The 23,857-nt window shown below is 42.4% G+C and overlaps 1 protein-coding gene across 14 annotated transcripts in view; it reads right to left on the bottom strand.

The window, feature by feature from the left end:
* Positions 1-23,857, bottom strand: part of MAP2 (microtubule associated protein 2) — a 344,963-nt gene that overhangs the window by 177,089 nt on the left and 144,017 nt on the right. For 11 of the 14 annotated variants that reach the window (XM_073551582.1, XM_073551594.1, XM_073551580.1 and 8 more), the window contains one exon: positions 21,785-21,847. The exons of 2 other annotated variants lie outside the window; for them this stretch is intronic. The gene's annotated coding sequence lies outside the window, so the exon portion shown is untranslated. Of the gene's footprint in view, positions 1-21,784; positions 21,848-21,999; positions 22,194-23,857 lie in introns of those variants that run through there. One more of the 14 variants, XM_073551583.1, reaches the window with a different exon arrangement.

The following is a 23,857-nucleotide window of genomic DNA, read 5'->3' as shown; positions in this document are numbered from 1 at the left end:
GCTCTAGGGTTAATCTGCAGGGTAATAGCATTACTAACCTGCCGATGCCTGCACTTACCTGAACGCTGCTAGGAGAAAATGTACTTTATTCCCTCCCAGCAGCATTCCAGTTTCAGTCACGGGGGCAGCGCTGATGCGGGATCAGATACAGTCGTGGCCAAAAGTATTGACACCCCTGCAATTCTGTCAGATAATACTCAGTTTCTTCCTGAAAATGATTGCAAGCACAAATTCTTTGTTATTTTTATCTTCATTTAATTTGTCTTAAATGAAAAAACACAAAAAGAATTGTCCTAAAGCCAAATTGGATATAATTCCACACCAAACATAAAAAAGAGGGTGAACAAAAGTATTGGCACTGTCGAAAAATCATGTGATGCTTCTCTAATTTGTGTAATTAACAGCACCTGTAACTTACCTGTGGCACCTAACAGGTGTTGGCAATAACTAAATCACACTTGCAGCCAGTTGACATGGATTAAAGTTGACTCAACCTCTGTCCTGTGTCCTTGTGTGTACCACATTGAGCATGGAGAAAAGAAAGAAGACCAAAGAACTGTCTGAGGACTTGAGAAACCAAATTGTGAGGAAGCATGAGCAATCTCAAGGCTACAAGTCCATCTCCAAAGACCTGAATGCTCCTGTGTCTACCGTGCACAGTGTCATCAAGAAGTTTAAAGCCCATGGCACTGTGGCTAACCTCCCTAGATGTGGACAGAAAAGAAAAATTGACAAGAGATTTCAACACAAGATTGTGCGGATGTTGGATAAAGAACCTCGACTAACATCCAAACAAGTTCAAGCTGCCCTGCAGTCCGAGGATACAACAGTGTCAACCCGTACTATCCGTCGGCGTCTGAATGAAAAGGGACTGTATGGTAGGAGACCCAGGAAGACCCCACTTCTTACCCCGAGACATAAAAAAGCCAGGCTGGAGTTTGCCAAAACTTACCTGAAAAAGCCTAAAACATTTTGGAAGAAAATTCTCTGGTCAGATGAGACAAAAGTAGAGCTTTTTGGGCAAAGGCATCAACACAGAGTTTACAGGAGGAAAAAAGAGGCATTCAAAGAAAAGAACACGGTCCCTACAGTCAAACATGGCGGAGGTTCCCTGATGTTTTGGGGTTGCTTTGCTGCCTCTGGCACTGGACTGCTTGACCGTGTGCATGGCATTATGAAGTCGGAAGACTACCAACAAATTTTGCAGCATAATGTAGGGCCCAGGGTGAGAAAGCTGGGTCTCCCTCAGAGGTCATGGGTCTTCCAGCAGGACAATGACCCAAAACACACTTCAAAAAGCACTAGAAAATGGTTTGAGAGAAAGCACTGGAGACTTCTAAGGTGGCCAGCAATGAGTCCAGACCTGAATCCCATAGAACACCTGTGGAGAGATCTAAAAATGGCAGTTTGGAGAAGGCACCCTTCAAATATCAGGGACCTGGAGCAGTTTGCCAAAGAAGAATGGTCTAAAATTCCAGCAGAGCATTGTAAGAAACTCATTTATGGTTACCGGAAGCGGTTGGTCGCAGTTATTTTGGCTAAAGGTTGTGCAACCAAGTATTAGGCTGAGGGTGCCAATACTTTAGTCTGGCCCATTTTTGGAGTTTTGTGTGAAATGATCAATGTTTTGCTTTTTGCTTCATTCTCTTTTGTGTCTTTTCATTTAAGACAATTAAATGAAGATAATAATACCAAAGAATTTGTGTTTGCAATCATTTTCAGGAAGAAACTGAGTATTATCTGACAGAATTGCAGGGGTGTCAATACTTTTGGCCACAATTGTACAGAGCGGCAGCTGTAACCGCGCCTCCAGCCCTAAAACTCCCTGAGCATTGTGACTAGCTGTCAGTCAGGACCGGGGGCGCGATTACAGCTGCCATTCGCGGTGACTGAACCCGTGCCGGCGCCAACCCTGTGACTGAAGCTGGAATGCTGCTGGGGAAAATAAAGGTCATTTTCTCCCCACAGCGTAGAGTAAGCCAGGCAGGCTGATAATGCTATCAACCTGCAGATTGGTTAATCTAATTTCTGCATGTTAAAAGTGTTTTTTTGTGGTGACAGGTTCCCTTTAAGTGGAAAAAGTAAATATCAACTAACAGGTATAATGTGAACAAGGGTTACCTATAACCGACTAACTGAAAAAAACCCTATTAAAATATAACTTTTATTAAGTACAAAAATAACAATATAAAATTGCACAGATGTCCCCTATTATAAAGCCTAGTAAAAAATGGGCTATTGTATTGCTGGAAAGAGATAAGGTATAGCAGTCAAACCAAATCTAACCAGCTGAATCTGCCAATCCAATCATGTGGTCAGAAAAACCTGAATCATAGCAGTTAAAAACTGCACAATACTATTATAGCCCAAAAACCTCAAAAAACGGAAAAAAAGAGGAAATGGACATAAAGAAGATGTATAAAATTGATAACACGTGCTACCATCTGATGACAATTTCACTCAGCCGATGTGAAGAAAAGAGTGACCTGGCTCTATGCAAAATGACTATCTGAACACCTACCTAGGTGCGGAGGTTGGCACCCTAAGAAATACGAGAATGGCACCCCCGCTCATGCGATGGCTATCCCTAATCTCCTCTATCATCCTATAATACGACAGATTAGAATCAGAGGGCCAGATGGCCTGTATCCATTTGCTTAGAATCTCTTCATGAATGCAGTAAAGTAGATTTCTACAATCATATATGCATGTGAGGAAAGGTAGAAAGTCCAGACACTCTGAATAGATGCATAACACTCACACACAGTAGAACCAGTTACATATAAATTTGTAGCAAATTATGCCCTTTCCCAAAACCACTATGTTATGTATATGAAGTATATATAAAAACTGTCACATCAAGTACCCAGATAAAAAAACTGCCTATTAGACACAATGATGAATCAATGGTAGGTAAACAGGAACGGCTTATCTGATAACAAATTGTCAGAAATCATGAAAGCAAAGACACCACTGAATGTACCAGATTTTCAAGTCTCAGTGTGAATTAGTAGGGGTGCTACAGCCACTCCAGATATCAGATATATATTGTACCCCTAGTTTAAATCACCAGATACTGACAACAATAAGCCCATTCATGGGGGGAAAAAAACAAAACAAAACAGTACTTATCTGTGAATATATACTCCTTCATAATGATAGCCATAAGGTCCATGATAACATCATATACAAAAGAAAGTACATAGAATTAGAAAATAACCTAATATGAACTGTAGTTTTTTACACTAATTATTTTAATAAGTGTTCTTTTATATTTAAATATTATTCTATTAACATTGTTCATTTCACCCCCTTGCATCTTCCCGTTTTCCCACCTTTTCTTCCTCTTTTGCTTTCTTGTCACAATGCAAATTATGTACAAGTTGAGTATTGAGTTACCCAGATCTCTCATCTTTCTTTTACATTGTTTGTTATTTGTATTTTCTGATACTTTGTATTTGTAAGTGAAGTTTAAAAAAAATAAAGAAAATGAAAATAATAAAAAACCCTCACATCTATAATATAACCGGCTAAGCGTCACTCTGTCCGAAGCCTTTACAGACTGCGCAAGCGCGACGCTCCTGCGCAGTCTGACTCCAGACAGAATGAGGCAGCACAGTGAGGAGTGTGTATGGCGTCGGAGATGGCGGTACGCATATACACTGCATACCGCTATGTCCGGCGCCATACATACATACTTACCTGACCGGGAGGAGCATTGCCGAGGTGCTTCTTTTCGGCCAGGGGCAGGAGTGCGGCCGGAATCGCGCATGCGCATAGCGCGATCCGGCGCCATTTTATTGAAGACACTTTTGCAGTGTGTCTTCAGCAATATGGCGCCGGACAGCGCTATGGGCATGTGCGTACTCCGGCGCCAGACTCCTCCCCCGGCCTCCAGCAGAATGTGACAGGCAGCGCTGGAGCACAGGGAAGAAGGGTGAGTATTTATTTATTTATTTTTTGATTGCCCTTAGTTTAATATGGGGGAGAGGGACCATACATATCAGGATAAGGGGGGGGTGAGGGGACCATACATACCAGGATAGGGAGTGAGGGGACCATGCATACCACAAAAGGAGGGTGAAGGGACCACGCATTCCACGAAAGGAGGGTGAGGGGACCACGCATACCACGAAAGGGGGGTGAGGGGACCATGCATACCATGAAAGGGGGATGAGGGTACCATGCATACCACCAAAGGGGGGTGAGGGGACCATGCATACCACGAAAGGAGGGTGAGGGGACCATGCATACCAGGATTGGGGGGTGAGGGGACCATGCATACCACGAAAGGGGGGTGAGGGGACCATGCATACCACGAAAGGAGGGTGAGGGGACCATGCATACCAGGATTGGGGGGTGAGGGGACCATGCATATCAGGACAAGGGGGGTGAGGGGACCATGCATACCACGAAAGGGGGGTGAGGGGACCACGCATACCACAAAAGGAGGGTGAGGGGACCACGCATACCACGAAAGGGGGGTGAGGAGACCATGCATACCACGAAAAGGGGGGTGAGGGGACAATGTATACCAGGATTGGGGGGTGAGAGGACCATGCATATGAGGATTGGGGATGAGGGGCCATGCATACCAGGATAGGGGGGATGAGGGGACCATACATACCAGGATGAGGAATAGGGTGCTATGCTTACCAGGATTGGGGGGGTGAGGGTACCATGCATACCAGGATAGGGATGAGGGGTGCCATGCACACCAGGATAAGAGGGGGGCAGCACCTACCACGAAAGGGGGGTGAGGGGACCACGCATACCACGAAATGAGGGTGAGGGGACCATGCATACCACGAAAAGGGGGGTGAGGGGACCATGTATACCAGGATTGGGGGGTGAGAGGACCATGCATACGAGGATTGGGGGTGAGGGGGCAATGCATACCAGGATAGGGATGAGGGGTGCCATGCACACCAGGATAGGAGGGGGGCAGCACATACCAGGATGGGAGACCATATACCAATAAAATTGCCCGCCACCCGGGCGTAGAACGGGTTCATAGCTAGTATAGTATATTGAATTGAATAAAGCAAAATAGTGAGCAAATTCTTATACTTAATTTTATGCTAAATTTGCAGATTCAAAAAATAAAAAAATACAAACTGATAGTAAAAAAACATTGTTGTGAACCTTTTGTAAGCATTAATATTAATGTGAAAAAGGCATCGCAAAACAGCCCTGTGTGTCATACCCGTCCGGGTTTCAGATATGAGTATTATGTACGTGGTTTTCACGGAAAGCACTCGCACCTATAATATTTTATTGGGCTGTGTGCATGTCCTTTTTCTTCTTTGGACTGAATGGTCCATGGACAATATTGTAGACCTGTCCGATTTTGATCCAAGGGTCGGATCAAAATCAGCCATGCAAGCCAATGCGTCTGTGAAAAAAATCAGACTGTACTCAGATTTGTTTTTCGTAGAGCAAACATTGTGCAGTTTTTACAAGGAAAAAACACAATTCTCTTTTCTGTTCAGAAGTTCTACTTTATGTGATTGTTTAACTAGTGTGGGGGCTATGTAGCTTGCCAAATTTCTAGCTTTTCTATACACAAAGCTAGGCTGGGGTGGGATGAGTTCCCCTATGATCTTGTCCTGCCAAAAAAGGGACCAATGTTTTTTCACTATTCGTTTTAATAATCCACAATCTTGTGTATATTGTGTTATTATAGGGATATTTATATTATTTAAATTTTTCTCTGTATCCAAGTTATTTTTCCAAGCGATAAAGTAGGGTTTCTCTAGGTACTTTACATCAGAACAATTTTTGAAGCTTTTTTTTTGTTAGGTAGTTAGAAGAGTTAAAAGTTGACCAGCGATTTCTCATTTTTCCCCTAAAATTTACAAAACCATTTTCTTAGAGACCACATCACATTTCAAGTGACTTTGAGGGGCCTATATCACAGAAAATACCCAAAAGTTACACCATTCTGAAAACTGCACCCCTCAAGGTGCTCAAAACCACATTCAAGAAGTTTATTAACCCTTCAGGTGCTTCACAGGAATTAATGGAATGTGCAAGGAAAAAAATAAGCATTTAACTTTTCTAACAAAAATTTTACTTTAGACTCAAATTTTTTTCTTTTCAGAAAGGTAACAAGAGAAAACGCACCCCAAAATTTGTTGTGCATAGAGATGAGCGAGTAGTGAAGTATTCGGACTCGCTGTACTCGTTATGAGTACCTCCTAATACTCGGGTACTCGTAACGAGTAGCGAGTCCAATGTAAGTCTTTAGGAAATGCGAGTAATGGGCGGGGACTGTGCGAAGACTGTGCCGGGCTGTGCGGGACTATGCTGGCCGGTGCGGGACTGTGCGGGGATTGTGCCGGGCTGTGCGGGACTGTGCTGGGCTGCGCAGGTACCATGCAGGGACTGTTCCGGGCTGTGCGGGACTGTGCGGGGACTGTGCTGGCCTGTGCTGGTACTGTGCGGGGACTGTGCTGGCCTGTGCGGAACTGTGCTGGGCTGTGCAGGTACTGTGCAGGGATTGTGCCGGGCTGTGCAGGTACTGTGCGGGGACTCTGCTGGCCTGTGCGGGACTGTGCTGGGCTGTGCAGGGACTGTGCTGGCCTGTGCGGAGACTGTGCTGGCACTGTGCGGGCACTGTGCTGGCCTGTGCGGGACTGTGCTGGGCTGTGCAGGTACTGTGCGGGGACAGTGCCGGGCTGTGCGGGGACTGTGCTGAATATTGCGAGGCGAGTCACTACTCGCCAGGTGTCATGATCCAGGTTGGATGATGACAGATTTTGCACAAGTAATCTTTTTTTTTCCTTTAAGCTGTTTGCTTAAAGTTAGTTTTGTCCCCAGTGGCCATTAGGGTCATTACACTGTGGTTGTTTCAGTTCTAGTTTTGCCCCCGGTGGCCGTTAGGGTCATTGCACTCTGGTTACTTTAGTTTTGTTGCCCCCGGTGGCAGCTAGTGTTATTGCATGTGATTGTGAAGCAGGTGTGATTCCCTGGCTCCTACCTATAAATGAGTTGCAGGTGGTCTCACTCGTTTTTGGTGAAATTGCTCATTTCCAACCAAGTCTGGTGAAGGAAGGAACTACAGAGAGGAGTTCCTGGCAGCTCAGGGGAGCTCTGGTGTAATAGCTTCAGGCGGAAGCTGAATTCAGATATCGAGCTTCAAGGGTGAAGCTGAACTTTGGTGTTGTACTCTGTTGCTGGGAGCAATAGCAACAGAGCAAAGCTAAGTGGTGTTTTTCCCTGTTTGTGACTTTCCTTGTGTGTATTAGTGCAGTGGTAGGATTAGTTTCTGCACCGACCAATTCACTAGAAAGGGATAGGTGCAGGGCAAGCTAGGGATTTGAGGTATCCAGCTCATCGCCAGGTGCGGAACCTGCCTAGGGATCATCAGGAGTGTAGGGACACTGACTCAGGAGAGTGCAGGAGGTCTCCACGTCCCGTTCCCTATTGTATCGGTTTCCCCGGTGTTTCCCTTAACTCTGTTTAAATTCGCCCTGCTGGAGGTGGTGTATCCAGGTTCACGGGTGTTATAGAAATTCACCCTGCTGGAGGCGGTGTATCCAGTCACACGTGACATTACATTATCACCAACCCTAACATTTTTTTCACCCCAGTGAGCAGTTGCCTCTGGTCCTCACTAAGATGAGTGAGGAGCTGAATGATGTGTTTAAGCAGCACCTGCAGCGGAATTATGGGTCTGAGGCCTACCTTCTGCCTCAACTAGAGGGTCCATTTGCGGCTTTGGCGAAGATGCGCCTTGGAGTCCCTGCTGGGGAACAGGACTTGCTTATACATGCGGACGTACCCAGGCAGGTGGGAGGAGTTGGTGTCCCCATGGTGCTGCCTGGTGTTCCCCAAGGTGAAGGGGGAAAGTCCCTGTAGTGAGCAGACTAATGATTTAGTCCTTGGCGCTCACGCCAAAACTTCTGTACTGTCAGAGAAGCCGTGTCCCCCTGGTCGTGTGGAGGAAGACGACCTGGGAGTATATAATTCCTCCTCGCCCTCAGAAGGTACTATGTCAGCAGAGGTGATGGTTGGCGAGGTACCTGAGGGCATACCGGTGCTTGTTAACAGTGGAGCAGTAGTCAGTCCGGTGGATGCTCAGTTTGTCCAGACTCATGGTCTGTGGTGTGAGGCACCGGACAAACCCATTAGCGTCCAGGCCATTGACTTTGTCCCACTGAGCCAGGGGGTGTTAAACCAAGTCGTAGAAAACATTATGCTGCATAGTGGACATCAACATGAGTCCCAGTCATACTACGCCTTGGAGGGAAAGCTAGCACCTATCGTTTTGGACACCCTTTGGTCTAAAAAACACAACCTGGTCTTAGATTGGCGGACTAGGGAAGTAGTCAGCTGGGAACAGTCGTGTGAGGGCTGCTGCCTAGGGGCTACTGTCTCTGCCGTCTCTCTATAATGGCCCCCTTCCTCTCCAGATGTAGCAGCTGAGGTGCTGCAGGAGAGTAGGGGCAAGGCTCAACCCCCGCCATTAGCCAACCCTGAGAGGCGCAGACCTCGTAGTGGGAGGGGTTGGAGGGTGGTGTATCCCTTGGTGAATTGCGGGGGTGTGAGTGTGGTGACACAGGGGGACAGACGTCTCTGTTGTCAGTTCCAGAAAGAGTTCACCGTATTGTGACAAACGAATGTGTGGCAATAAACGTTCAGGTCCGGACCTGTGTGTGAACGAGCATGTATGGGTGGCCACCAAAAACATCCAGTGGAAGTGTGTTGCGGGGGTCTGGAATTCTCAGGTGATCCGGCCGTATCTGGTGTTGGCTATCCAGGGCCCGGAGACTAACCAGCTGGAGTTACCCACAGACTTGCCCATACTTCTCTCGTTCTCCAGATCGGCGCTTTGGAGATGGGTGGTGCCTCCGGAACATACATTGCCAATACCAGCAGTGCTCGTTTGTCATTAACCTGAAGTTCAGGTAGTTGTTGGGGTGAACTCTGAATCCAGGCGTCCCCACTGTAGGTGGTTTTTTTGGTGAAGAGCGGTCTTGAGGGTCCAGAGGCCCCTCATTGAGGGAGGGTACAGTCATGATCCAGGTTGGATGATGACAGATTTTGCACAAGTAACCTTTTTTTTACCTTTAAGCTGTTTGTTTAAAGTTAAAGTTAGTTTTGCCCCCGGTGGCCATTAGGGTCATTACACTGTGGTTGTTTCAGTTCTAGTTTTGCCCCCGGTGGCCGTTAGGGTCATTGCACTCTGGTTACTTTAGTTTCGTTGCCCCCGGTGGCCGCTAGTGTTATTGCACGTGATTATGAAGCAGGTGTGATTCCCTGGCTCCTACCTATAAATGAGTTGCAGGTGGTATCACTCACTCGTTTTTGGCGAAATTGCTCATTTCCAACCAAGTCTGGTGAAGGAAGGAACTACAGAGAGGAGTTCCTGGCAGCTCAGGGGAGCTCTGGTGTAATAGCTTCAGGCGGAAGCTGAATTCAGGTATCGAGCTTCAAGGGTGAAGCTGAACTTTGGTGTTGTACTCTGTTGCTGAGAGCAATAGCAACAGAGCAAAGCTAAGTGGTGTTTTTCCCTGTTTGTGACTTTCCTTGTGTGTGTATTAGAGCAGTGGTGGGATTATTTTCTGCACCGTCCAATTCACTAGAAAGGGATAGGTGCAGGGCGAGCTAGGGATTTAAGGTATCCAGCTCATCGCCAGGTGCGGAACCTGCCTAGGGATCGTCAGGAGTGTAGGGACACTGACTCAGGGGAGTGCAGGAGGTCTCCACGTCCCCGTTCCCTATTGCAGGGCCCTCCATTGTAACGGTTTCCCCGGTGTTTCCCTTAACTCTGTTTAAATTCGCCCTGCTGGAGGAGGTGTATCCAGGTTCACGGGTGTTATCGAAATTCGCCCTGCTGGAGGCGGTGTATCCAGTCACACGTGACATTACACCAGGATTTGAGTACCGCATTACTCGCCGAGTACCGAATCCTAACGAGTATACTCGCTCATCCCTAGTTGTGCAATTTCTCCTAACTATGCCAACACCCCATATGTGGGGGTAAACAACTGCTTGGGTGCATGGCAGGGCTTGGAAGGGAAGAAGCATCGTTTGACCTTTTGACCGCGAAATTGTCTGGAATCGAGAGTGAATGCTATGTCACGTTTGGAGAGCCCGTGATGTGATTCAACAATGGAAAACCCCCACAAATACCGAATTTTTAAACTAAACCCCCCAAGGAATTTATTTAGATGTGTGGTGAGCACCTTGAACTCCCAGGTGCTTCACAGAAATTTAAAAATGAAAACATATATTTTTCCCACAAAAATGTTGTTTCACCCCTAAATGTTTTCATTTCACAAAGACAGCAGGAGAAAATGGACCCCAACATTTGTTATGCAATTTCTCCTGAGTACACCGATACCACATATGTGGTTGAAAAGTACTTTTGAGGCAAAGTGCAAAGATCAGAAGGGTAGAAGAACCATATTGGAGTTAAGATTTTGCTGGAATGGTTTGAGGGTGCCATGACCCACTGGGAGAGCCCCTGAGGTGCAAGAACAACAGGACTGCCCATAAGTGACCCCATTTTATATACTACATGTCAAAAAGAATTCATTTAGGGGTGCAGTCATCAAATGGACACCACAGGTGTGGTACAGCAACATACCTTTGGGCAGTGAAGAAAAATGCATCTTTGTACCACAAAAAAATTTGTTCTAGCCACAGATTTTAGATTTTTACACAGAGAAATGGGTAAAAATGTCATCAAAATTTGTCACACAATTTTTTCTGAATGTATAAATACCCCATATGAGTTTGTACAGTACTGCTTAGCCATACAGCGAAACTCAGGAGGGCAGGAGGGAAGGACCGTTATTTGCCTCCTGGTGCACAGATTTTCCTAGAATAATTGGCAGACGCCATAAACAGAGCCTCTAAGTGCTAGAAGAGCAGAATCCCACCTCAAGTAATGCCATTTTGGAAATTATCTCCCTTTGGCAATTTATCTACAGATGTAGTGGAGATTTTTACTCCTATGATGTTTTCCAGAAACAAGCAACAATGGATGCTGCTGAGTAAAAATTTCAAACTGCCGTTGTAGTGATCAGTACGTTGTAATGCCCAGTACATTATGCCCATCTCATGCTTCTTGAATCACGCACCCATAAATTAGGTGGACTCTCGTCACTACAGAAATGCCAAACATATGGACACTAAATATGGTTTAGGCACACTGCAGATCCGAAGACATGGGAGTGCAGAATTTGCTAAATTTACTTTGGGGGGGCGAGGCGCCATTCCACTTTTCCAGAGCCTTTGTACTACCAGTAACTTGAAATCTCCTTATACTTCTGTTAACAGACCTGAGTGGGGACTTGAATTTTTGTGGAATGATTTGAATCTTTTGTTGTGAGCATTTAACATAACATTTTGGATCACATTTATTCTGTGCTCTATGTTGAGCACTTACATTGGGGCTTCCATTTAAATCTCTGAGTGGCGCGATTCAAATGAAAACCTGAGGAATCCATTCACTATAATGAGACGGCAGAGTTACTCTGGACTCCTTCTGGCCTCTGTTCAGCGTTGTGCTTATTTTCAGAAGTGCACAAAAGGGTGGCAAACCTCGCTTTTATGCATGCCTAAAAAGACGTACACTTTCAGATAACAGGCCAGACAGCGTCCACAGTGCCTCCATCTGCCTCATTATAATGAACCTTCACACTGAGGGTTCCATCTGAATCACGTATTTCAGAGATTTACACGAAAACCCTGGTATAAGTGCTCAGTGTAGAGCAGGAGATAACTGTGAGCTGAGCCTTACTGCGATCTTTGGGAGGCAGAATGAACAAATCAACCGCAGGTTAAGAATTGGTTTTATTTATTTTTTATGCTGTTCATCGTGCAGTATAATTGATTAGACGACTTTATTCTCCGGGTTGGTGCAATTACACTGATATCAGATTTATATCAGTTTTTATGTTTGGCTGCTATCACACAGTTAAAAAATGCTTTTTATCGCAAAAAACTTATCGCCATATTTTGAGAGCTATAGTTCTTCCATATTTCATCGGACAGTCTATGAGGGCTTGATTTTTGAGGGATGAGTTTACGTTTTTACTGGTACCATTTCCGGGCACATAAAGTTTTTTGATTTTTTTGCTTTCTAATACAATTTTTGGGAGGCAGAATGAACAAAAACCAGCAATACAGGAATATTTTTTTTTTTGCTCCTATTAGCAACGTAGCATCAAAATAAAATGTACACTGAGAGCCTGATGAGGCTTTCGGAGGTCTGCTTCATGCTAAATCTAAAAACACTTGTGTCACAACTGATGCACCCAGTAAACTAAATGACCAGCGTTGGAATTAGGCTCACTTGTTGCTCTCAGAATAAATAGAAAAACTTGCTGACAGATTCTCTTTAAGACAAGGAGTGTGATAAGGATGAAGGACTACATTTTAGTGGGTAGAAAGTTATACAGATCAACAACTCCTTATCTTTTTATCTACAAACCGTGCCATTTTAGAGCTCATTTCATAATATGCTCAGATAAAAAAGCAAAGCTTTGCAATGTATCTGAGTATTTGGTGCAGTGCATGTAAAAAGGACAACGCTTCCCTCCGGTGAAATTCATACTGCTTGATTTGCACTATGTATTGTTACTGACCACACAGTAGGGAAACTCTGCACAAAGCATTCTCTTAAAAACATTTTTACCTAAAATAAAATATACCAGTAAATAAAGGATCAATTGTTCTCTTTCGTCAAGTCGTTACAAATTCTGTTGAGTGGCTTCTTGGTTATATTTGTTTCCGGAGTAGTCGCATTAAACAGCATCTGTACAGAAGCTTACAAAGGTACACAGCACCAAAATTGCACTGTGTGGAGTCATGTATACTCTGTTGCAAACCATATCTTAAGAAGGAGCATTCCATAGAAACACAACTCTGGAGAAACACCATCTGATGGAATCTGCCAGAAAAAACTTCATTTACCTCTTTCATTCAGAGGTATAGAGATACATTGAATGTCTCATGCACTAGAATAAAAGCAAAATTATAACTCCTTAATACCAATGTATTACTGTATCATTATGTAAATTTGCCATTGAGCAGATTGGACAAGCTTGATGACAACCCCTACTTTAGCTGAATAATGGTTGTTAGTGGATGTCACTTTTAAAATACCAACAAGGTAAGAATTAATACAATTAATGGACACCCTTTTGAGTTTCTCATTGATATCTTTGAACACTTTCTTACAGAATCAAAAGTATTCTTCTTACTTAACTTATAAACATGGTATAAATAGAGTCTAATTCAGGGAGTAATGTAATAACGTTGTAAAGTTGATCTATATGTAGGAGCCTAGTAGCTCTAAATAAAGCTGCCATGGGCAAGCTTTACACCAGCTATTCCGTCTATCAGGACTGAGGAGATCCCTGGCCTCCACCCTTTGAACCTTGTACAGGGACTTGGAATTATGCAGGGTTGAGGCAATAGAGTAGCTGCTAGTCGATGGAGCAGGCTGGTAGTGAATGTCTACAAGGCCAGAATAAGATAAGGATTAGTTAGAGGAAAAACGTCAGGCAGAAGAACAGTAAGAAAACAAGTGACGGTGAGAAACAGAAATCAGCAGTAACACAGCAGGAGCAGAGAACAAGGGTGTGGACCAGGTAAAACAGTACTTATAACTGGTAGAGGAAAACAGAGAGTCAGGAGTTTATAAAGTATGACAGTAGAGGTTCAATACTAAACCAAAGATAAGAAATAACCCCCAAGCTTCATGACTGGACCGCAACACAAATTCAAGAAAGTTAAACAGAAATTCTGAATTATTGACTGCAATAGAGGCTGAAATAGATGGAGCATGTACTGACATGGATATTACAAATATTGTGTCTACATATTCCTTAATGTATATAGTACAGTTTCTTCCTATTTCTCAGGAGAGAATAAGGTGTTACATTTTATTTGCTGTTAGGTCCTTGAGGCGAGTCACAAATGAAGCATCTATAATTCTTTTCACCTCACCGGCTATTTCCCTTGACATCTGTTCACAACAACTGATTGCAGAAAAGGGTTTTTGCCTAGTGGCGGTCCAGTGATGATCTTATGACTACATTCTGTTACAATTTCAAGAAGAACTGTCACTTACCATAAGTACGTATTTTTTCCCCTGGTGTAGATGCTGTTGCTCTCCTTAATTTGGTGTTGTTGTTGTGTTATTGCTGCCCCTCTTTATTCCTGAGGTATGGCCCAATCTACTATGTATGTAAATCCTGTGATTTTATCTAAGAGGGCATGGTCCTCAACTCTTCTCTGTGGGAGTTTTCAGGACGATCCCAGATGGCAAAAAAATACTAGAGTTATATACATGGAAGAAGGTCATATCTTTTGAATGTAGGAGTGCATGAACAAAAAGTCAACAGTGACAGATTTAGGACAATGGTGTTATTTACAAAAGATAAAAATATATATATATTTATAGTAAATGGCAGGTCTTCTCTAAGCTGCATCAACTCAACCTGTGTTTTATGTGAACAGTACTAAACTATTACAGATAAGGGTATAGCTACAGAAAGTGACAGAAATAGAAGTTCAAACTAAAACAAACTATCTGGGTTCATATTTGGGTTGTGAAACCAAACAGATTCAGAAAAAGAGGGCACCTGCAAACAATTAAGAGTGCCCTGTTACATAGAAAAAGTGTTGGTTATTTCAAAATATTGTTAAAATGCCTCCATATGTCTATAAATACACACACACACACACATATATATATATATATATATATATATATATATATATATATATATAGCTGCCCATTAAGGTGGCTCTGCTATCTTAATATGGAAATATAGCAACCAATCAATCACTGTCCCAAGAGGTAAGATTGGTGGGTGAGGATGCAGGAATGATTGGAGAGAATAGTTTATGAAAAGACTCTAACTATGCATTAGGTGCTATTATTTCAGCACTCCCAGTAGCCAAATGACATGACATATTTTATGTGCCCATCTTGGCTACTAGGTAAAGAAGAGCGAATATATTCAAGGGGAATTTAATTTTACTTGAATATTAAAAAAATCAGCAGTTGCCAATTTTTTTTTATAATTCACATCCACAAGGATTCAGCAAAATGGCCATCAATTTGCTGAATCAAAAAGAGCCATTAAAGATTAAAAAATAAAATGAAAACTTCTGCTCACCTTTACCACTCATCTCTTTGGTCCTCTCGATCCTCATCATCACCTGGCTGATCCTCGTCACATCTTCATATCCCCGCCATAAGTGTTGAAATCCCCTTTGATGCTAGGCTGGGACTACTACCTCTGATGAGCCCTGGGTGTTCTCGTGCATTTGAACACAAGGTCGCGTCGCACTTTATCACTTCATGACATTGTAACTGTTCTGCCCTTTGAATATAGGGCGAATATGTTTGTATTATGTGCTGGTTTAGTTAGCACCATCTAGTGGTGGCTGAATTTATAGCTGTGTCTTAAATAGCTTTATAGCCTGTGTCTTTAACAGTGTTGCATTGTGGTATTGAAGCAATGTATTCTGGGATAAGGAAGATGCCATTTTCTTCTGTGTATTTCATGGGATGCACGTATTTATTTGTCCTCCTGTAACTCCCCAACTTGAGTTCGTTATCAGGGTAAAGCATATCTGGTAAGATTAATATATTTTCTTGCAATGCAGTGTTACAGAGATGTTATTAACTGTATGGCAGCCAGAGCTCAGCAGATGTAATTAGACACCTGTGTATTTCTATGTAAAGTTTGCATCACACTGTATACTTCCTGTAATTGTGTTAGCTGTGTGATAATCTGCCCAATACTTACCGATGTCGTTTGTAATTTTTATAGTTTTACCGCATGTTCTATACTCTTCACCAATAAACAAGTTAGACTACAGAGAATGGTCTGCTTATTTTGGAAGACAGAGCAGTGGTTTATGTTGTATGCTAGAGTGCACACCATGTCAACGTGTATGAAGGCAGAACAGTGACCTTGCGTTCCCTTGCACAGAACTGTCCTGGGCGTCATCAGAGTCTAAATTCCTGGCTTAGCATGAAGAGGCACTAGAATTGGCACCTGTGTCTGAGACTAGTAGATGCGATGAGGACCAGACAGGTGATGGTGTAGATCTTACATTTTTTATGCCCTGGAGTCTGGAGATACTTTAAATAAAAATAATGGACACTCATATCATGGAGAACAACTTCTCTGCTTATTGAATTTTCCTGAAAAATCCACACGTACGTGCAAATTTGAAATTTGCCTGATCTGCTTATCACTACTACTACTACTAGTGGTTTCATTCTGCCCGAACAACATATTCGGTTAACAGATCCACTTTACTATGGACAACTTTGGAGCCTGCTCTAGTTGCTATTGTAATCTCAGAATATACACAAAAAATTCTAGCCATACTTAACTGTTCTGACCAAACAGAAAACCAGAAATGCTAAGCTCCTCCTCTTTAATAAGCCCCACCTCTCTATACCACCTGACAGATAGAAAGTAAGAAAGAGAAGGAAATTACCGTAACTTATTTTCTGTAAATTTCTACAGAACTGTTTGTTACAGAAAATTCTGCAACCTCAAAAATAGCATGTCTACTTTTATCATTGACTTTTGTATGACATCTAAGCTTCATTGCACCCAGTATTGGTTCTAGCTACATAATGAGAACAGAATAGAAATTATTTTTAAGACCCAATAGGCAAGAATGACTGAAATTTGCTTTATTTTAATCACAATGAAAAAATATTAAGTGAATTGTACAAGGTCTGTGTGATGTAGTAGATAGACATATAGTATGATAAAAGAATCACATATTATAATGCATAAGTAACATTGTAAAATTATATTAATATTGCTTCACTTGGCCGCGCACTTTCAGGTGCTGGCAGTAAACACTTTGTGTTTGTGTTCGTGTACACTGTGCAGGACATTAGTCTTTTGCTTTAATGGATTTTCATTGTTACACTGTGCTGATATTTCTGTGACTCTCCAGTGAAACCAGCAGGTTGGACATAAGAGAAACACAAAGGAAAACAAAAGAAAGAAAAAGCCATGCAATGGCAAGTAACTGAACCCCAAAAAATAGAAGAGAAAAGGAACTGAGTAGCAAAGCAAAATAAACAACAGTAGACAAAAGAAAATTAAATAACCCATCGTATAAATACTTACAATATAAGTAGGAGTGAGCAACAAAATGGTGAGAAGTGAGAGACAGAGAAATAGGTGTGAGGAGGAATAAATAAAGCCCCCTCCAGGGGCTCCACACCGTTTGTGTAATCTGCCTTTATGAAAGGTTCACAACTGTGTCAATTCACACCAGACAAGGAAAATAGGTCTTTCTCAATATTATATGATGCGCCTAACAACATAAGACAGAACATCCACAAAAAATCCTCGTACAAGGGGTTGGTCAATTGACTGAGCAGCTATGAGAAGCCCTATATGTAAGGGAGATGGGATGTTAATCCGGGATTTACTGAGATCTCTGGGTTTTGAGTCTGCAAATAATGTTTTATTTCCCTAGTATAAGGCAATTGGCACCTGTTTTCTAAAGGTTTTCAGCTTTATCTCGGTGAAAACTCTAGAATTGTAGGTTTGACTTGATGGACTAGTGTTTTCTTCAACACTATGTCAACTATTCATTATCAAAGATGAAAATTCTTTTTAGAGGTGGTTTTGTACAGAGATGACAGCAATACAGAACCGGTACTTTGTTTCTTACTAACTGCTAGTGTTGGATATAATTAACACATGTCATCTGCTTTCTTTTCCACAGTGAATATATTCACTCAGACACTTGTGGTTGTGTTAAAATTGCCACTAAGAGGTGCCAACTGCAGACTCACGAAATCTGATGTAAATTATCATTGGATGAACGGTTCAGTATGGCAGCATCTGATTCAAGGGACATCTAGAAGAAGGAGAACTTATAGTTTTGTTGGTCAAAACATGATTATAAATAAGTATTATCCAAGTTGACAAATTAAAGCAGAGGTCATTCTTGTTTTAAAGCCACATTGATCATTGTGTTTGCCTAGTAGCTATTATAATAATAAAAGTGGTTGGGCATAAACATTCTGAAACTTTCAAAATTTGCCTAGAGTCATGTACTTGGTCTTAAGAGAAGAACTTCCAAAAGCTGAAATAAGAGATCAAGTGGTGTGTTCTCAACTTCTGACATTGGGATATTAACCTTACAGCCTATTGTTTCTGACTTGATTCTGAAGTTAAATACAATCTATTGTTTCATATAAAGAGCCATATTGGGTTGGGCAGAAACTGTTTTCTTCATCGATGGGACTACTGCCAATAGATCCAAAAACAAGTCCGCTCCCAGTACCGCATTATCACAAGATCTCTAATTATGGGAACCTATGAAAGGATTTTCATACAAGCCAATGAATTGTATAATTGGCTGTCTTATTTTATGTTTAATTAACCTTTTATAGCTTAGCTCCTTCTTACGAGCAAGTCTACATGGTTGCGTGAATTGTGTCTAATCCTTCTGGTTCTGAAAGCTTGACGCTGAATCTCCTCTAGTCAAAATTCTTGATGAATATTATGTGGATCAAAATCGCTGGCCACAAAAATACATAATAATCATAATTATCATATACACATTGTTGTAGATTAAGATTCTGATTCGCACAATGTCCTTTCTTATAATGCTAACCAATGGGAGCTCTGTTATTAAGACTTATCTTTTGGAAGTTCTCCTTTACATGTTATCCCCATGTCTACAGAGAGTGTTTACTGTGACTACTGTGACAACTTAGGGCAAACAATAGAATATGTAGTTATGTAGTATATGTCATAGACATTTGAGAAAAGGCATTCAGAGCTGCCTATCTTGAAAGAAGAGTTGACCATGTGATGTGCATGGGGGTCTACTGCCTGTCTCCGACAGACGATGTTTGGGGAAATAAGGATCAGTTGTGTTGATTTTCAATACTTAATCCTTTTGGTCGGTGTGGAGTTGAGCCACTGTTAGTAGTGTACTTTACTCTCCCTATCTGCCAAAGTGTGTATGGAAGAATTGGAATAGTTGACAGCTATTTAAGACAGAAGAGCACTTTTAGACTACTAACCTGGTAGGAAAAGACATTTTTTAGAAAGAATTTTTGGTCAAAGGCCTCTTTCTTGGTCTAAACAGTCCTACTAATTTGCACTGAAGAGGAGCAAAACTCCTGAAACAGATGAATACAAATGGAGATTCTGGTTTGTGCTTATACCCTAAGTCATGTGGAAAGGCTGTCTAAAACAAATCTTTCACCAGGTTTTTGTTACCCCATCTGAGCAAGGGCATGATGTAGGGGCAGAGACCGTTTCCAGCGATGTGACACTTACTGGGCTACATGGTGCAGTTTTGATAAACCCCCCGTTTTATCCGCTGCATATCTACAGATTCGCTGAATGCTGAGCTCTGTATAACCCCACCCACACCACTGAGTGGCTGTTTCCGGTGTACACTGTGCATAGGCAGAAAGCTGCCAATCTGTGGTGGGGGCGGGGTTACATAGCGCTCATGAATATGGAGAACTACATGGCAATAGGTTTGACAGTGCTACACTAATAATCTCCTGCTGATAACACATTGATCTTATCAAGGCTACAGGTGGCACTAAAGACAATGCTCACTCTGTCTGTAAAGAAGATACTTTCCATATTAAAGTTCTCAGGGATGTATTGCATGGCCTACCAGACACTTTAAAACTATAGGGTATTTAGAAATAGTAACAGAAAAATCTTCCAAGTTTATGCTTCTGCCCTTAAACTAAGCCTAAACTGCGACACGCTGTTGAACATGACTGGCGTAGAATTGTTAGAGCTTAACCATCCATCAAATGATTATCTAAATGACTGCCATAAACTTGAGAACCTTGAGTGCACAGGTAATGCTAGCTAAAATGTCCGTCTATACAGGCAGATACACTGCATGCAACAATCGCTGATCGACAATATAGGAGGGTGATTGGCGCTGGTTTACTTTTTTCAGGTACCAATAATCATCGTTCACATGATCATTCGTTCCCCGCCATTCCTTTATTGCCGCACACCCGCTTTCACGAGGGGAGGTGCTGCCAACCAGCGATAATTTTACGCTCACATAAAACATGCGATCAACTACAAAGCGATGCCAGATTTGTTATTTGATCATTGGATAGGTGTACACTGGGCACGGATTGGGGACATTAATTTTGGCTATCATCACCTCATGTACATGGAACTAAAGTTACATGTCTATTCTGATGAAACGATTATACTATTCACATAGACATCTGTCCTGCTTTAGAATTTGACTGTAAGGGTAGGTGTACAGGCCCATTTTGCCAACATTCGAGAAAACCGGTTGGATTATTCTGATCAGTCTTTGATCAGAGTGACATCAGTTCTTCTTATTCTGTCAGTGAAAATGGGACCGCACTCGGATGTCATCGGGACACGGTCCGATGTTTTTCCTGGACCCATAAACTTGCATTGCTGATTTTGATCAATCACTCAAATCAAAATCAGACATGTCTCTGAATTTTTCCACGGACCGCTTGCTCGGAGACAAGAAAATTGACCATCTGCACAGCCCCATAGAATATCATAGGTATGAGTTCTAGCCATGAAAACCGGGATAGAAATCATACGAGAAAATCGGTGGTGCGCACGAACCCTGAGTCGTCAGGTCTGGATCAGCCTAATTTCTAACATTTGAAATATTTTTTGCATGTTTCATGTATGGCAAATGCTTTTTCATTATTTTCTACTGGACTTAATTTACAGTATGACGTTAATATTGTATAAGTAACCAGATTAATCAATGACTGAACTACGGATACCTGACCAGCCTTGGAACTCACACTGTGTTTCAGAATAAAGCAGCTATTGCACATTACAACCATGACCTCATAGATGGTGCAGCTATCACCCAAAGTAATATTACTATATTCCATTATGACTGGGCAGGACACTGGCAATGGATGGGGTAAGCCTGCACAGACAATATTCAATGCATTATGTATTATTCTTTACAGTATAGAAATGCAAAATAAAGTAGATAGAGGCTTACTACAAACCCATGACTGCTATGATGAATACCAAATTACTTAAAACACTAGCATCCAATAAACCTCCATGTAAAAGAGCATTTACATACCTGCCGTAATATATAAATACAAGAGCATTTACATACCTGCCGTAATATATAAATACAAGAGCATTTACATATCTGCCATAATATATAGATATATACAAACCATTAATAATGTTTTCTGCGGTCGGTTGGGAATCTTCATATAAAATCCTAATTAGGCTTTAACGACCACAGAAACGGCCATAATTTACATATAAAAACAAGGCCTAGTGTGAGCTGCTGATTCAGCAGGCAGATCTGTCTACACCTTTACTAGTCCTGCCTGCAATACAAGGATGATGCAGCGGAAAAAAAAAATAAAAAATCGCCCACAATGGTGACAGCGCAATTATAAATTACAACGGGATACATATCAGTTAACCCTGTCACAGCTGGCAACACACGAATGTGGAAGGGGTTAACATGCAAGGGTTAAAGCGATGCAAGACAATAAATTGACATCCTAACCTCTCGCTTGCATTTTCCACTGGAAGCTGAACATGTTAATGCATATGGCTGCGCAGCATAAGCGCTCATTAGATTTTTACAAGACATTTAAAAGGCCTTAGAGCTGCAAAGCAGCTAATAGATTCCTGCAGAAATAAGTTGGAGGTGGCGGCACGGGGCTGCCTGTTTTCTGCACAACAACAATAGCATTTTGCACGCTGCAAAGATACTTAAGCACTGGTATAAATACCTCTTTATCCGGATGGTGAAGCAGGATTGAGAGGCAGGAACAAAAGGATGAATCAGGCAGGAACTGGAGAAATAAAACAAGAGGGGACAAGAGGACGAGATGTTAGATTTTTTTGTTTTTCTGATTTTTGTTTTTTCGTATAAAGCACTGGGAAGATGCACTCCCTGAGCTAAGTGAGCGCTACAGGCAGCAACGATGTGGCTTTGACAACACACCTTCTGCTCCCTGGCACTGCAGCATAATGCTCTTTGTTTTAATTCAGCTGATGCTTAGGAAGAAGGTACTGACAGAACTGGCTAATAGCCTGGAATACAGAGGCGACCATACACTTTACGCACTCCCTCCCTTCCTCTCCACCAGCTCGCTGCCCAGGACTGTGTGAGCTACCAGCCTGTCTCTATGAAGCCTGCAGTGGTACCGAAGAGAGGGGGTGAGGGAGGGCGGAAAAGAGGAGGAGGTGGGGGAGAAAAGGAGAAGCGGTGGAGGAAAGAAGAGAAAAAAACCTCTATTCCTGAAGAGGAGGAGGGATGTATGAACAAGGGAGAGAAAGGGGTGAATGATGGGTAAATGAGCAGGTGATAAGATAGAAGGAAACAAAGAATGGGACATAAATAAAAAAAATCAAGGAAGTCGAAGGAAAAAAAAGAGTGAATTAAAGCAGATAAAATGATGACGGAAATCGCGGAATAAGAAGACGCTCGCCTCTAGATCTGGAACATTCTAGAAGGAAGAGCAGACAAGAGACGCGTCATCACTCACTTTCCCTGAGACGCTGCCCTGGTGTCTACACGGAGCGTCTTGTCACAAGATTCCAGCGTCAACTACCTGATAAGCATTTTAATTGCATCAAGCCGGTCATGCAGTCTCGACGCATGGGGTGTCGGTGCCTCCTCCTCTAATCGGGAGTCACAAGACAAAGCGCCCTACCACTTACCACTGATCCAGGCTACTATAGGCGGTGCTCAGCTACTCTGGAAAGCCTGGCCTGTCAATTACTATCAGCTTTTCACACTACTGATCATCACTTAGCCACGGGCTGGAAAGCAGTCAACTGACCCAAGGACCACTGTTGATTATTGAGATGTGACACTGCTGGAGAGTTGGCAACCCTGAAAGGCATCTTCTGCTGTATATGTCTAGCCCCTGGTGGTAACACTTATTACTGATATACTACTACAGGACTGGATGCATTTGTGTAGGTTGTAGGTCCAGTATAGGCCACCCTAGGAGATTGTATACATTTATAAATTAGCTAGACAGTAAAGGGAATCTGTCAGCAAGTTTTTGCTATAAAATCTGAGGACAGCATGAGGTAAGGGTTTAAACACTAAATTCAGGGATGTGTCACTTATCAAGCTGTGTGCTATTGTCTACTTACAATGAAATACATTATCATTGTTGTGACTAGCTGCCTCATAAGCCCTGGTCTGACTCCGCCCCTTTGTGTGATAAGCAGCTCACTGTCAATAGACAATGTACATATAGAGCCTGCTATTGGCTATTAGCGGGGTTACCTTTCTAAGCTTTGCTTCATGCTACATCTAAGAACTCTGATTGTGTCACAATTGCTGCACCCAGTAAACTAACACATCGTTGGAATCGGGGTCACTTTTACTACAGCATACTGCTTTCACATGAGGTAGCAAAAACTTGGTGACAGATTCCCTTTTATGAATACCTATAGATATTTAATAGGTAGGCAACTGCAGTGATGTTTGAAGGCGCAATGGCTACCTGGCTCCTGGAATTTTCCAGGTCTGTAGATATTATTACCACACTGGAAAAATAGAAACAATGCTTTAAAATGTAACTTGTCTTCTATATAATTAGTGATTTCCTAATTACATTCTACAGCTCTGGCAAAAATTAAGGGACCACCACATCAAAACCCTGTCATGGGCAGCCCATTCTCCAGACCTGAACCCCATTGAAAACCTCTGGAATGTAATCAAGAGGATGATGGATAGTCACAAGCCATCCAACAAAGAACTGCTTAAATTTTTGCACCAGAAGAAGCGTGAAAGACTGGTGGAAAGCATGCCAAGGCTCATGAAAGCTGTGATTGAAAATCAT

This window comes from Dendrobates tinctorius, unplaced genomic scaffold, assembly GCF_039654945.1.
Source record: "Dendrobates tinctorius isolate UK_male_01 unplaced genomic scaffold, ASM3965494v1 ptg000177l, whole genome shotgun sequence".
NCBI lineage: Eukaryota > Metazoa > Chordata > Amphibia > Anura > Dendrobatidae > Dendrobates > Dendrobates tinctorius.
The sequence above is the reverse complement of the archived record's forward strand: the minus strand, read 5'-3'. Positions and strand labels throughout refer to the sequence as shown.